The sequence below is a fragment of the Alligator mississippiensis genome, chromosome 15, assembly GCF_030867095.1.
Source record: "Alligator mississippiensis isolate rAllMis1 chromosome 15, rAllMis1, whole genome shotgun sequence".
NCBI lineage: Eukaryota > Metazoa > Chordata > Crocodylia > Alligatoridae > Alligator > Alligator mississippiensis.
In genome coordinates this window covers 32,874,618-32,888,938 of record NC_081838.1, presented here as the reverse complement: position 1 = coordinate 32,888,938, position 14,321 = coordinate 32,874,618, and the positions used below count along the sequence as shown (strand labels likewise).

At 44.6% G+C, this 14,321-nt stretch overlaps 1 long non-coding RNA gene across 2 annotated transcripts in view; it reads right to left on the bottom strand.

Moving 5' to 3' along the window:
* LOC132245693 (uncharacterized) overlaps positions 1-8,426 on the bottom strand; it is a 31,360-nt gene extending 22,934 nt beyond the window's left edge. For both annotated transcript variants that reach the window (XR_009457393.1, XR_009457392.1), the window contains exon 1: positions 8,302-8,426. This is a non-coding gene — a long non-coding RNA (uncharacterized LOC132245693). The remainder of the gene's footprint in view (positions 1-8,301) is intronic.
* Positions 8,427-14,321: the final 5,895 nt, after the last annotated feature.

Sequence of the window (14,321 nt, the reverse complement as noted above, 5' to 3'; positions counted from 1 at the left end):
AGCCATCACAAGAAACAAAGAACAATAAGGAATTGAACTTGATTGATTGTGTACATTATAAGAATGAGAGGATGATTTGGTAGCTGAAGCTGTGCATTTGGGCCCACAATAGCTGGGCTCATTTCCTAATCCAGCCAGTGACCTCCTGTTTACTAAACCAATTTATTTAGCATCTGATCCAAATTATCTTACCAACATACCTCACCTTTGGTGCATGGTTAGCCTCAAATAAGACTACTAATATGCTTAGTGTGAAACACATGCTTAAACACCTTTCTAAATTGAGGTCCTTAAGTGCTCCATGCCTCAGTTTCCCATGCTTGATGAAATAAGCCACCCTGCTGTGTGCGTGCTCTGTATGAACTAACTGCTTCCCTGCGGTGCTAAGTGATCACCCTGAGCTGCTCTCTCTCATGGGCGTGTTCATTACCCCATGCTCAGGGCCACTCAGAAGAGGCTTAGCTGCCTCATTTCCAGCACTTGGCATGTGTGGGTGGGGGGCTTCACGCTTTCCATGCATGCTCCTCAAAAACTAACAGCATGGAAATAACTCAGGCATATCCTGTGCCTGTTGTGGCCCCAGTCATGAAAGCTCAAATGCACACATGATTTCACTGGTACTAGTTACCCCATTGATCCCAATACTACTCACAACCAAGCATATGCATAATTCATTGGAGGATCTGTGCAAGAAAAGATCTGTGTCCAAGACTCTTAGATGTTAAGGCTAGACCTCCAAGATAATAGAGACCAAAGATTTTTTACACAATCATTTTGGCCTCAGCCCCATGACTTACAGTTGAAATACAGGGCCAAAGGTCTGCTTCTTTCCAATACCTGAAGAAGGGTGATTTGTGCCCAAAAGGTCGTCACATCTCTGCCAGCTACACAGATGGTTTAATAAAAGATACCACAATTCAGACATTTCCTGGACCATAATAGCTACAGTAAGACTCCAGCCCGATTAGTTGTACTATAGAATTTATTTCCCCAAGGTGTGCAGTCTTGATTTGAAAACAGCAACTGGTGAAGAACACACTGCACCTCCAGGTGAATGGCAACCTAGCCCTTTCGATAAAAACACATTATTTCTCATCTTGAACCTATATTTTTTGCTCAGTAAAAAGCAATCTGTTTTCAGGAAACACACAAAGACACTTATGGAACACAGTCAAATCACCTCTTAAGGTTGTCTCCAGCAAACTAAACAGACAACTTCTTCTGTCAGTCATCATTTTGGAAGATTTCCCAGATCTCAAATCACTCTTGATTTTTCTTCCGTCTTTTCCAGCATTTCAGTATAGACACCAGAACTGGACATCTCATTCTAGTAATGGGCTTGCCTGAATTGTATACTATGTCCATGCACCTGCTTATCTTCTTAGGATAATATTTGTAGAGCAGGAAGCATCTCTTAACTTTAGGTTTGGACAATGTGTCTTGACCTCAACCGGGTCCTCCAGATGCTAGTGCACTAAGTCACATAATATGAGGAGTCACCCAAGGTAGCTGATCACCTGAATTAAGACAGAGGTCATTTCTGCATGGCTCTTGAGAAAGCAGAACTTGAATTAAAATTTTGAACTGAGATGAATAAATTGCCACTTTGAGAGAAAGCACCAGATATAAAGCTCCTGAAGGTTTTTAAGATCCCACAGGCATTTAGAAACCAAGCCTATTTGCAGCATGCTATCATCTTAAAATAATGTCAAATACCAGTTCCAGCTACAAAAAAGGCTTAAAGTAGATAGGAAGTTTTGTATTTCCCTGGTGCTGAAAAAGAAGATGAAAGTAAAGGTCTGAACTCATGGAAACTGGATGCCAAAGTTTTTAATGGGTCGTCTTATTATTATTGCAAACAGCAACTTCAATGATCAAGCTAGGAAAAATAAGAGCAGGTATTTCTGCAAATTGAGAGTGAATGACTAGCGCTTTCAATAGAATTGTAAATAGTTTCTACAGTGCATTTATAACTGTGTCAACAATAAACCCACAAATTCAGAATGATCTAGGCTTCAATTTGGGATTCCTATCTGTGACATCTTAATGCAACAAATATCTAAACAAGTACATATCGTGCACTAATGTGTTTTCCTGAGTTGAAAGGGAACCTCTCTGGCTGTACTGACTATTATTATCTGCATAAGAAATGTTTCCACAGTCATTTAAAACAACCATGAACAGACACATTTAGACCCCTAATATGCTTGTCTGCTTAATTTGAGGTCTGATATGAAGATTTGGAATGGCAATACTGAAAACAACAGCGAACATCATAACAAGCCCCTGGAAAGAAATGGCCTTCCGAATGAATTTTTCTTAGCCACGCAGCATAGAATATTTCCCAGTGGTAGTGGATATTCAGAGACAAGAAGAATAGGGCTTGATTGGTTCTTTCCTTCAGCTTAAGAACTGATGCACCACATAGAACATGAGTCTAAAACAAGGAATTAGCAAGAGCATTTTGCTTTCCTTGAACCTCAACAATAGCTCAATTCCTTTGAAAATGAAAGCACTGTCAGAGCCAGTTCTAAAGCTCATTAAAGTCAGTGAAAAGACTCTGTCCAGTGACTTAAGTAGGCTTTGAATACACCCCTTTTCTAGGACTACACCTACTGTAGAACGTGGAGTATGATCCAGGTGTACACGATAAACACAGTCAGTGGTATAGCATGTGGAAGGGAGTCCCGGGATTATTTGAAAGTCTGGATCTACAGTATACACATAACAGCCACTACAGAAGCTTGGACGCACAGAAACCTGGTCACAGAACCACATATCTGCAAATGCAAAAACATGCCAGAAAAACTGGAAGCCATTCCAGAAAGTCAGTCCCTGTACATCATATTTCTAACCCCACTTGGTAGCATTATGCATAATGTCATTAATTCATAGATTCATAGATGTTAGGGTCGGAAGGGACCTCAATAGATCATCGAGTCCAATCCCCTGCAAAGGCAGGAAAGAGTGCTGGGTCTAGATGACTGCCTTCTAGATACTCATCTAACCTCCTCTTGAAGACCCCCAGGGTAGGGGAGCACCACCTCCCTTGGGAGCCTGTTCCAGACCTTGGCCACTCGAACTGTGAAGAAGTTCCTCCTAATGTCCAGTCTAAATCTGCTCTCTGCTAGCTTGTGGCCATTATGTCTTGTAACCTCCGGGGGTGACTTGGTGAATAAATACTCACCAATTCCCTTCTGTGCCCCTGTGATGAGCTTTTAGGCAGCCACAAGGTCGCCTCTGAACCTTCTCTTGCAGAGGCTGAAAAGGTCCAGTTTCTCTAGCCTCTCCTCGTAGGGCTTGGTCTGCAGGCCCTTACCCATATGAGTGGCCCTTCTCTGGACCCTTTCCAGGTTATCCACATCCCTCTTGAATTGCGGTGCCCAGAATTGCACGCAGTATTCCTACTGCAGTCTGACCAGCGCCCGATAGAGGGGAAGTATCACCTCCTTGGACCTATTCATCATGCATCTGCTGATGCACGATAAAGTGCCATTGGCTTTTCTGATGGCTTCGTCACACTGCTGACTCATGTTCATCTTGGAGTCCACTAGGACTCCAAGATCCCTTTCCACTTCCATGCCACCCAGCAGGTCATTCCCTAGGCTGTAGGTGTGCTGGACATTTTTCCTCCCTAGGTGCAGCACTTTGCATTTCTCCTTGTTGAACTGCATCTTGTTGTTTTCTGCCCACTTGTCCAACCTGTTCAGGTCTGCCTGCAGCTGTTCCCTGCCCTCCGGCGTGTCCACTTCTCCCCACAGCTTTGTGTCTTCTGCAAACTTGGACAGAGTACATTTGACTCCCTTGTCCAAGTCGCTAATGAAGACATTAAAGAGTATCGGTCCAAGGACTGAGCCCTGCCGGACCCCACTGCCCACACCCTTCCAGGTCGAAGCTGACCCATCCACCCCTCCTCCTGTGTCCAGGCGTTTCGTAACCTGGTCATAGAAAGAGACTAGATTGGTCAGGCATGATCTGCCTGCCACAAACCCGTGCTGGTTTCCCCTCAGCATAATTTGCCCTGCCGGGCTCTCACAAATGTGAGCCTTGATAATTTTTTCAAAGACTTTACCAAGGATGGAAGTGAGACTGACTGGCCTATAGTTGCCCGGGTCCTCCTTCCTCCCCTACTTGAAAATGGGGACCACATTGGCCCTTTTCCAGTCCTCCAGGACTTGGCCCGTGCACCACGAGCGTTCAAATATTTCCGCCAGTGGCTCTGCAATGATGTCGGCCAGTGCCTTCAGCACCCTCGGTTAGAGCTCATCCAGGCCTACTGACTTAAAGGCAACCAGTTCTTCCAAGTGACTCTGCACCATCTCAGGGTCTATGCATTGAAGTCTGGTGCCTTGCTGCTGCCTCTCTACAACCCAGTGAGAGACTTGTCGTGCCCCTCGCTTAGGAACACTGAGGCAAAGAACCCGTTGAGGAGTTCAGCCTTGTCTCCCCCTGTCCATCACCAATTGTTTCTGCCCATTTAGCAGGGGTCCTATTCCTCCCTGGGCCTTCCTTTTACTCTCTCTATATCTAAAAAACAATTTCTTGTTGTCCTTTACCTGGGATGCCATCCTCAGCTCCATGGTAGCTTTGGCCCGCCTAACTGTCTCCCTACAAGCACGAGCAGAGGAGGTATATTCGTCTTTGGTGATCTCTCCCCTTTTCCACTTTTTATGTGCTCCCCTTTAGGCCCTTAGGCTGCCCTGGATTTCTGCGGTCAGCCAGGGAAGCCTCCTGGCCCCTTTCCCTCTTTTACCTCACACGGGGATTGTCTCGCTTTGTGCCCGAAGGATCGTTTCCTTAAGGCACAGCCACCCTTCTTGGGCTCCCATCACTTCACAACTCCTACCCTGCAGTGCACATCCTTGACTAATCGCCTGAGTTCACTTAAATCAGCTTTCCTAAAGTCTAGTACTTTCACTCTACTAATTACCTTACCCACTTGACATCTTATGGTGAATTCTATTATTAGGTGATCACTGTCCCCCAGATGGCCACCGATCTGTAGGTCCCCTACCATGTCATCCCCTGTTGCCAATACCAGATCCAGTATGGTATTCCCCCTAGTGGGACCGTGTACCTCCTGTGTCAGGTGGAGGTCCTGTATACAGGTTAGAAACCTGCGTGAGCGGTGGCACTTTGCCATCTGTGTCTCCCATCAGACGTCTTAGGGTAGTTTAGACAGCAGGCAGTAAAGCAGACTTCCTGCTATACTGAAGCAGTGCCAACAGCTGCCATCTTAAGTAAGTCCTAGGGACACTTTCTCTGATGGAGGAAACAGCAGCAGAATTCCAGCCCCTCCGGTGGCTCATTGGAGGTGTGTCTGAGGCTGCCAATTCAGACTTGAAAAATCAATTGTAGAAGACCTTGGCTGGCACCTGTTGCCTCACCTGTTTACTCTGAGTGCCATTTGCTTTGATGGGACTTCGCATGCACTTGGCTGTGATCCTTTGAAATATTCCTCATAAAGCGGTCTTATAAAGTATTGCTGTGCAAGTAGTGTAATAACTTACACTTTTGTTTGTTCAAAGGCATAATGCAAGTGCCACATTAAAGCCACTAAAGAAATACACTTCTGAATTGTAATGATTCACTCTACAAACTAACCTGAACAAACTGCAGCTAAGGAGAGATACCAAAAGTGTTCCCAGTTGGAGGAGTCAAGCACTGATACTGAAGCAAACCAACACTTGCAGGGATCGTTAGACAACAAGCCTGTGCAAAGTGGGTAGGATTTTCTTTGGATTCGGCTGATTTGGGGACAGTGATTCAATTTGGTGATTTGAATCACTGTTCTGATTTGATTCAGCCAAATCTCCAAGTCAGCCAGGCCAGGCCCATCCCCTGCCCACTCTCCCAGCCCACCATTGGCTGCCCCGCCCTGCCCAGCTCCCAGCATCTGGGGGAAAAAAAGCCCTAGCTTCACAGGTGCTGGTGGGCAGGGGGGTGCTCCCCTCTGCACCCCCCCCACTGCCCCATGCTGCATGGGGGGGCTCTCCCATCCCCCCTCCCCTAGCCCCCTCACAGGTGCTCCACACAGGCCAGCTCTGGCCCTTTAAGAACCCCCCCGACTCATCTCACTCCTGTGCAGGGGGGGCAGGGTGCGATCCCCGCTGCCCCAAGCCATGTGGGGGCTCTGCACAAGCCCCCAAAGACCAGAGGCTGCACCAGGAGTGATGAGCCCTGGGGTTTTTCTCTGCTGCTTTTTTTTTTTTTTCTTCAAGGGCAGAGCCCTGGCAGGGGGGCAGTCATGAGGGGGTTCATACAGAGTCCCCCAGGCAGCATGGGGCAGTGGGTACATGCAGACATTACATTTAGATTGGCCTAACTGGGGTTAGGTTAAGCTAAATGACTATCTGTGCAGACATTAGAGGAAATTCAGTTGGATTAAAAAATACCAGGCCCTATCTGAACAAGTTCACTTGTGGAGGCGAACCAACTTAGATCTGGAATGGCTTATTTGGATCTACTGAATGTCTGCTCATGTTTGGAGCACAGTCCCAGGGCTGGTAAAGCTCAGCTACTCTTCCCCACTCTTGCTACCTGCCTCCCAACTCTGACTAGGCTGTTTTTAGTTCCCCAGTCGTCCCACCCCTGGAACTACAACCCCAGACAGACACATCAACACCCCTCCCCACCGCAGGGTCATCTGTCCTTCCCTCTCCTCTCCCTCCACCTGCTAGGCCCACTATCCACCCCAAATTACCTACATGGAATTCCTGGCACCAGCCAAGGTGTGCGCTTGCTGCTCCTGATCTATCACGGCACAGCTTAACAGTAAGATACATAAGCATAGACCAGGTGCAAATGTCTGCACAAACCTGAAGGTGCAACCCTACCTTGCCTTCTGCCTGACTTCAGACTAACACAGCTAACTACCTCACTTTGCTACACACAGAAGGAGGTTTGCCACACCTGCCAGGCTGAATTCTCCAGGCTTAGGCAGATGTACTTCAAACCATTCCATTTCCCATACCACACACACAAGTCAGGTCAGGTTTCTGTCAACCAGTCCTACTCTGGGTTAATTCCTTGACAAGGTACCGAACAAACAAGTCCAACAACATTCAAGGCAAGCTGTGGTGTTCAGCTCCTCTAAAAATCTATTCTGCTGCCTTTGTGAATATTGGGGATTTGTACACAGACCCCATGTGCATGTGTGCGTGTGTACATCCCTGCTTAACATCTGCTTCGTTCTCCTAGAGCGTCTCTTCTTGAAAGTCGAGAAAGCACCTTGTCCCTTCCAAAGCAAATCATAACAACAACTACTAAAGAAATCAAGCCCAAAAACTGGGGAATTTTACAACCTTCATTTAGATAATCCAATTAAGAGCATATGGATAGGCAGGAAAAATTGTTTTAAAAAAATTGCACTACCAACCCCAAAAGGGAAAGTAACTACTGTAAAAGGTGGCATTTTTATACTTGGCATCAAGATGAAGTGTGGACATGCTGGAGAACGAATATGACAGTCAAAAGTCTTACCACATCAGTACCAATGTGCCCTTTAATGTTTTCAATGTTTAGGACTTGTGTGCCTGCCTAGGAAGTTAGGGTGTGAATTAACAGCATACCAACTACTCTTCACTGGTTTCCATTATGGACAATTTGAAAGAGATCCAGCATGGGTTCTATGCAGCTCAGCTCAATTAAAAACAGAGCAAAAGGTATTTAATCCCACCCCCCAAACTCAACTAGCAAAAAAAACCCCAAGTCCCTACTGTAAAAGTAGTGCTTGGAAATAAATGTTGAGGTTAAGCAGAACCATAACAATTCTAGAGGATCTCTGCAGTTAGCTACATTATACTGAGCTGAACTTAAAAGTATACTAAAAGTGTTCATATACAAAGTTATTGCAGATTTGTACACAGCTTACCAGTGCATGAATAGACCGTGGCAAAGAAATCCTCAATCTGCTTCTTATGATCTCTCTCCACCTCAAGTAATGTTTTGTTTAAACACCACAAGGACCATGAGCACCCATCATAAATGCTGAAGGATGAATATGTCTTTTTTAAGGTACCAGTTAGTGTGTTGGAAAAGAAAATGGATGAAGAGATAAGAAACGTGAGAGAAGAATAGGAGGGCAGCAAATACAGGCTAAGGTTAAGGCCCAAACTGATCAGGTACATGCCAAGCTAGTCAAAGCTAACCAGGATCTCCAGTCCTAAGATTCAAAGGAAAATCACTGTGATTTATTTTCACAAAACAGAAAGAGGTCCTGCCCTTAAATGTCCAAACACAAATACAACCAAGCTTCCTTCAGTCTGAATCCCAACAGCAGTATTATAAATTGTGCCTCACCTTGGCAAAGTATTTGCAGAGCAATCAACAACAAATGCTTGAGGACTTCTCTCCTGCAGACTGCTGCACTCAAGCCCCAGCTCCAAACACAGCAAACTACTTAATTAATTAAATCCCCCACACCTGGTTTAAATCACCTCTTCCGCCCCAAGAGGGAACACCTGTGGCCATTATTCCAACCCAAGGAAGAAGTTTAACTCCTTCCCTGCCAATTTCTGAGGATGGAGAATGGTTTTCCTTATTACTCATTGGGATGAAGTCTAGGGAATAAAAACATTAGTGGATTTCAAGGATTTTAAATAAACTGTGTGTTTCAATATAAGGCTCATCATAGATGCTGAAAATAAAAAAAAAAGGAATCCCAGGTTAGGAGTGCTAATGGCATGGAAGTAGCTGTTGACAGCCATTTATCAGAAGACAAGATTACATCTCATGAATAGATTAGGAATAATGGAACCATTACATTTCAATTTTCTTTTTCATAATCACAGCACCTGAGACTTGGTGAGAGTGAATCTCCTAAACAAGTTGTATAATACATAATCGCATTGCTTTGCAGAGAGAATATTGGAATGGAAAAGGGGCTGGAGAAATAAATTGCAAATATCAAAGATGTTATTTAGTAAAGCAAGTGGTGGGTCAACTCTGTGGATTGTCAAGGTGATTTTTTTAGTCCACATTGAATATAGCAACTATTTAATATGTCTTACTGTTGTGGAAAAAAGTTTAACCAGGCTTCTTAATTGACTAAGAAGAGAGAGAAAGAGAAGAGAAAAAGATGCTAATGCTGATGCTATGTGTTTTAAAATGTTCTAAGATATGGAAAAAAACTTCATGCCTTGTTTTGTCTGTGTGCAGATGTTAACCTCCTCCTTTCCGCCGAACCAGAAGCTGATAACTGTTCCCAAAACAAAGTGGTTTTTTTTTGTTTTTTTCTAAATAAGTAACCTGCTTACGTGTGACAAACGAATGATCAACATCTTTCTGTTTCTCTCAAGGTTGCTTTGTCTGAACCCTGCATCTTTTCTCGCTGTCTAAAGTATAAGCACGCTTGTAGATTTGTAGAGGTCAGAGTTCCTTTGAGAACTCTCCCTGTGATCACTTGTATACCTCTAAATAAACCTAGATGGCTCTGCCAATTCTAATACAACCACAACGTGAAGTTTGATTTCTTCCACACTGTGCATTACTTCCATTGGGTTATACTTTGGGAGATCAGAAAACCTTGTCTAACTACAAAGCATTTTGAAGAAAAAAAAAACAAACAAAAAACAGAATGACTCAGACCCTCTTCATTGTGCAGAAATTTTTCCTTGCCTAGCAAGAGTATTCAGATCCTCTTTTTAATATTTTATACACCAAACAATGTTGCATTTTCTGATGGATTAGAGTGAAAAGTACTCTTTAATGGAAATGCAGTGTTCTCATAAAAATCCTGATAAACAGTCATTTGCAAACTTCATGGGGATGCTCTCAATGGGCTACGATTCATTATTTGTTTCAAGAAGTACATCACTCAAAATTAATACACTGATATCTATCAAATCCAAAATATGACGGAGTACTGGCATGGCAAAGACAAACAGAAAGACGAATCTATCATGGCTTAAGTCAAAAGCATTGGTTTAATTAGAAACTTGCCTCCATGTAAGCATAATTTTTTGACCCTGGACTCCTTTATGCTACAAGAATAACGCTCATAAAGGAACAAAGGTCAATACTCCAGGAACCTTGCTGCTAATATATATTATATATGTAATGCACGAGTTCATGAAACAATTTGGCTACAATAGAACAATTTATAGGCCCAATACTTCAGGAAGGTACTAGGAATGATGTCTGTTCCCCAAAGTAGTCTATTTAATTACCTGATAGTAGTCATTACACCAGTGTTGTCCAGCTGCGACCAATATGAGGATCACAGAAGAAAGTTAACAAGACTTGTTAGATCATCTGTTTCAGCCAAGGCAAGCTCAACATGCATTCCTCCAAAAATGGATACATCAGACATCAAACTAATTTTAGAGCATGTCTTAGCTAAGAGGCACCAAGGGATGCTAAAGGTTTTACAAGCTTTAAATCACTTCATCAGCTAATTTGGGGGTGGAACATCTCATACATATCGATTACCTCCAACACAGAATGGTAACTCAGTGGTTTTATGCATCTCTGGAGGATGTACATCAGTGATGTTCAGTATTCAAAGACTTGAAATGAAGATTCATGCCACTTCAGAGAAAAATTGCTTGGCTAAAACTGGAATATGGCCAGAACATTGGAGCTAACACCACTATTACGACCTCTCACAACAGAATGGTGATCTTCAATATCCAGTAACATATTGTGTGAAAAGAAAACCCCTTAATTAAATAACACTGTGCAACAACAGGTCACGCAGCTGGTGAAGCCCTGATTCTGAAAGAAAATAACTAAGTCAAGCTGTCCTTTACTAGTAAAACCCAGGGAGATGATTGTGGTAGCTGGTACCCATACAACTTCAACTCACAGCACATTCATTTTTTTGACAAACAATTTTATTTTGGCCTCACTTGTGCTAGGTTCTTCTTCTCCTCTCAAGACCCCAGAGACATGTACAGTGAAAGCTCTAGAAAGCACCAGCCTTTAGGTAATTATCACATGAAATATTTTTTACAAAAGCAGGTAATTTACCTTGCAGCTTCTGTGCCAGCTTCTTCTGAGCTTCACAGATCAAAAGAATGAGTTGACACAGATATCCTGGGCTGAATTAGAGGGTCCCCCCCGCCCCCCCACACTTACTGCCAGAAAACAAGGAAAAACCCCCCCCCTACATATAATGCAAACAAGAAAACAAATGCAACAGAAAGGGCTGTTTATGTTTTAATGGCTGTGATATAATGCTGCAGGTAAAAGGCAGGCTGCTTCCTTTTTGAAAGACAGCTGAGAATTAACTGGTGGCACAGTGAAACATAAAAATGATCTTTAAAGGATGAATGTGTGGAAAGTGCCTTTGAGCTTTTCTTTTTTGACAGATTATTCTTGCCACTGGAGTGTCACAAAAGTAAAACATTTAAAAAGGAGTGGGGCCAGATCATCTGCTGGTGAAAGTCAACATGGATTCATGAACTTTGTAGGAGCTCTCCCACTTTACACCCACTAAGGATTTGCCTTATGCTGTGGGTGTTCAGTAGTAGTCTCAACCATTCCCTTCACCACCTTACATTATCATTGTGCAGCCATCTAGCTAGCTTGCTTTCTTTAATACACCATTGCTTTCCAGGCCTGTGCCTCTGTAAGGTAAGCAACTAATTAGCAATGGAAGACATCTTGAGAGCCTGTCTTATGTACCCTTTCTCTGGTTTGTTTGTTTCTTTCAAGACAGTTGCAAAATCCATGGGAAGCAAAATAAGCAGATGTTCAATTTTTCCTCTCTTTTGTACTGGTGTAAATAAGGAACAGCTTTTTCAACTAGAGAAGCAAGATTGAGGAACACAGAATGCATCATAAATGTATTTGGAACAAAGACACCCTAACCAAACACCCAAACACGTTTTCTCTGCATGTTGGAAATTAATGGTCCACCAGCTGGGGAGTAGACAGGACATGGGCAGAGCCCTGACTTGACACAGTCGGGTTTTTGGAAGTCAGTTTTTGGAAGGACATTGCAGTTGGACTTCCCTCTACTTCCCCAGGGAGGGATGGGAACAGGTACATCTTTCAGAACCTATTCCTGAGGCACTTTTGTCTCAGCCTAGCACAGAGCATAGTTATGTATATCAGAACAATTTTAAGTCATTTTTTTTTCAAATGTTAATTCTTCTATTTACCATCCACTGGCTTCCAAATATCCTTCTCTTGCCAGCAAAAAAGACTTGGAACTGATCTTCAGCAGCCTAACTGGGTGAGGTCCAGTTTTAGCTTCAGCATTTCCGTTCACAACCAAAAGTGTTCACATCAGACCCTCTGAAGTCAAAAGAGTTACGTACCTGTTCGTCTGAACTAAGCACCTGACAGGTCATCTTTGACTCCTCCTGGAATGGTTCGGACATAGAGCAGCACGTAATGACTATAACAACAAGCTGGAAGCCACTTAAACATTATAGGTAAAGTCCTAGGCCACTCAAATCAGTAAGGCTGAAATTTTACCCCATATGACAGCATCTGCAGAAACAAAAATGAACCCAGTGGAAGCATCTCTGGGATGTGCTTGTAAACCCCTCAGACCAGTTTTACTTCAGGTGACACCTGAGTCAACAGCTACAGATGAGTAACACCAGTAACACCACCAGTCAATTGAAATGCCAGAAACCAACAACAAACTTCCATCTACTTCTACTTCCTGGGCAACAACATTTTCCTCACATATTGCTCAGTTTTATTTTATGACCATTTGGGGTATGAATGTGTTTATCACAACAAGGTCCCCAAAATCCACAGCCGATAATGCAATTGCTCTCTGTAATTCTCTCTATATGAAAGCCTTCACCTGTCTGTCTGTCTGTTTCTCTGTAATGCTTTATTCACACTCGGATTGGTTGTCTGAAACAACCAATCAGAGAACTGCAAGAGTGTTCTGGACAGGAGGTGGCGGTGGCAGCATGCTGCCATGATAGCAGTGACAGAGCAGACAGAGCTGGGGGTGATGCCAGTGGTACTGGCCTTGTCCCTCCCCCAGCCCTGCTCCTTGGAGATGGTGGGGTAATGAGGTGCTGGCAGTGCAGTGCTCCCCCACTCTGGCCTTGCCCCCACCACCACCGAGCCCTGACAAAAGCTGGCAGACAAAGGGGGAGGTGGTGGGGAGGGTAAAAGGGAAGCAGGAAGCAAGGGGCACAGTGGCAGCGCCCCACTACCAGGCCCTGACAACAGTCAGGAGGAAGGAAGGGGAGCCGGGGGGAGGGGGTTGCACACAGTTGGATGTGCAGTGGCAGCAGCACAGGGTGCTGGGTGGCAACTGCTGCCACTTGCAAGCTTCAACCCCACTCCCACGCCTGAGAGGTGGTGGCACTGCAGGGTGAGGCGAGGGAGGCTCATGGAGGCTGGGGGTGGGGCCCACGGGGCCAGACACAGAGGGTAGGGGGGGGCACACAGGGACACATATGGGGATGGGAGGAAGCATGGGGGGGTGGGGAGCACTGCAGGGTGCTGGGTGGCTGAGGAGGTTGCTGCATGCAAACTCCCGTCCCCACCAGTTCCTGGAAGCCAATGGTGGTGTAGGGTGGAGTGCACAGGGCCACACTGGGGACAGGGGGGGCCCTTGGGGCTGGACACGGGAGCTGGGGAGGGCACCTGGAGCTGGAGGCAGTGGCAGCACTGCAGGGTGCTGAGTGGCAGTGCTCCATTCCCCCACCCCCCCAATCATCCGTGATGGGCAATTTGCTAGTATTCAAAATAATCCTTATCCAGCTTGTTATTGAACACTTGTCCTGAATGTCCACTTAGTGCAGGAGGACTGATCTTTCAGAGAGCCCAAACCTCCTGATGGTAGAAAGCTTAGTTTAAAACTGTATCTTTGAATGAACACACAACAATTAGGCAGGAAGAAATGCCCAATGGGGAAAATATAAGATTACATTAATGAAAGGTAAATTGGGGACAACTGTCAAAGCAGCTAACTTGACGCAACTTACTTAGAGGCAGACATCCAAACTTTTAGGCAGACTCAAAATTAGCAACCTAAGCAAACTGGTAGCAGAAAAATAATGCTGGCTTAACTTACTGGCCAGTGACAGGAGTTACACATAAACCAGTTTAAGTGATCAGAAGTTGGTTTAAACCTGTAACAGAACAGGGCTAAGTACAAACAGGCAAAAAGCCTGAGACTGAATCGATGCAGTATGTGGGTTAGTCTAAACTATGCAGATTAAATTGAAACTGAAGTGAACAGACATTTCCCCTTGATTCAGGAAATGCAGCCATGTGCCAGCAGTGGGTCAGGCCAGAAGCCGGGGACACTAGAGCACAGCTCTCTGGCTGTGTGTTCACTCTTCTTGCTGCCCCCAAGGTCTCTGGGATTTGAACTCCAGAGTTGCAACAGCAGGACT